Source organism: Bos javanicus, chromosome 8, assembly GCF_032452875.1.
Source record: "Bos javanicus breed banteng chromosome 8, ARS-OSU_banteng_1.0, whole genome shotgun sequence".
NCBI lineage: Eukaryota > Metazoa > Chordata > Mammalia > Artiodactyla > Bovidae > Bos > Bos javanicus.
The window spans coordinates 42,208,339-42,210,423 of NC_083875.1; the positions used below are offsets into that span (position 1 = coordinate 42,208,339).

The 2,085-nt window shown below is 42.8% G+C and overlaps 1 pseudogene; it reads left to right on the forward strand.

Moving 5' to 3' along the window:
• Positions 1-332: 332 nt before the first annotated feature.
• Positions 333-1,681, forward strand: LOC133252642 (voltage-dependent anion-selective channel protein 3-like; annotated as a pseudogene).
• Positions 1,682-2,085: the final 404 nt, after the last annotated feature.

Sequence of the window (2,085 nt, forward strand, 5' to 3'; positions counted from 1 at the left end):
TTAGAAATGTAAGCTCTTAGTGTCACTAAACAAATGATGTAGGGTAGAGCTTATTTTAATGGAGGAATTTAACAACTTTTTCTTATCTCAGTCATGTATCTATGGAATTCTTAAGAATCAAAGGGAATTACTTATTAAGTGCTAATTTACTGTGTTTTATGAGGAAATTACATTACCATAGTATTTGCAAGTTTGAAAGTGACCTCAGAGCATGTCTCCCCTGAATATCAAGAGAAAATGAATTTAGGGAAACCTTGGAAACCTCAACCCTTCATGAAGCCATCACATTATAATTAAGACAAGGTCAGATCAGTGGTCTGAAGAAGACCTTCAGCAGTGCCCTGGTGGAGCAGACAGGCCCTTCAGTAGGAGATATGTATAACACACCAACTTACTATGACCCATTAAAGACTACCAACAATGCCTTCAACAGAGGATATGGATTTGGCATGACCGAAAAAGATCAGAGAACCAGGTCATGTAGTGGAGTGGAATTTCCTACTTCTGGTCTTGCTTACTTACACTGATTCAGGGAAAGCATCAGGCAACCTAGAGACCAAATACAAGATCTGTAATTGTGGACTGACCTTCACCCAAGAGTGAAACACAGACAGTATTCTTGGGACAGAGATCTCTTTGGAGTACAAGTTGGAAAAAATGTTGTTTGTATCAAACATAGGAAAGAAGAGCAGGAAATTGAAGGCCTCCTATAAGTGGGCTTGTTTCCATCTTGGCAATAATGTTGGTATAGATATTTCTGGACGAGTTATCTATGACTGAGCTGTGTTGATCTTTGAAGGTTGGCTTGCTGGCTATCACATGTGTTTTGACACAGCCAAATCCAAACTGTCACAGAGTAATTTCACTCTGGGTTACAAGGCTTCAGACTTCTAGCTGCACCCTTACATGAACTATGACACTGAATTTGGAGGGTTGGTCTACCAGAAGGTGAATGAGAAGATCAGAACATCAATAAACCTTGTATAGGTAGCTGGCAGGAACACCTGTATCAGCATTTCTGCTGAGTTCAAGTTGGACTGTAGAACTTCTCTCTTTGCTAAAGTAAATAATGCCAGCCTGATTGGACTGGGCTATACTCAGACCCTTCAACCAGGAGTGAAACTGACTCTGTCAGCTCTCATTGATGGAAAGAACTTCAGTGCAGGAGGGCACAAGATCGGGCTGAGATTTGAACTTGAAGCTTAATGGAGTTCTGAATAAAGCATCATTTTTGTCCCTGAAGGTGAAGAGAAATGAACCCAGTATGTTCTGGCTTTTAAATTCTTCTGTGAAATTTCAAAAGGGTGAACTTTTTATTCTTCCAAAAATTTGTAATCTTCCCCACTCTGAAGCCTAGACACCAGGCCCATCTTCAGGGAGGTGCTTGAAGGCATGCCTGGAAGATGTCATGTTCGTGTCTCATTTCAGTTCAGTTCTGCAGTGTTATTTTCAATGTGTTCTTCAGCGACAATGCAGTGTCATGTTACAAAGGAGATGACCCGACCCTCTGGTTGTCCATCACCTCCTGCATGTCCCACACCACTTTTTCATGACCTGGTAACATACTGGTCCCTGTGCAGTAGTTGAATCTTTGGTTTTGCATCATAAACCCATCACATTTGGAACATTAAAAAAAGACAAGTCCAAAGCCCTTGCAAGTCAGCAAGTTGGTCAGGGGCTGATGTCATGAGCTGCTCTGAGGTAGCCTGCATCTAGCCAGACAGCTGTGGGACTTGGATGTTGCACAGGCTAAGGAGCTCCAGGATGTATACCAGCAGTTGGTGTAGAGGTTAAATTGTGCATTTGACTGCCAGTAACACAAGACCCTGACTGAAGATAACCAGTAACTTCATCATATCACAGAACAAGAAGTCCTGAGGTAGAGTGGTCTCCAGGATTGGTGACTGAGTAGCTTGGAGATTTCCTCAAGGACTGAGGTTCTTCCCTCCTTTGGCTCTGCCATCCCCCTTCATAGGTCAGACTCCCCTTAGAGGCACAAAGTGACTGTGAAAGTAACAGGAGCCACATCTACACACACCAGTGTCTGGAGTCTTAAGAAGAGGCTGTCACCTCTGGTGTCTCCTC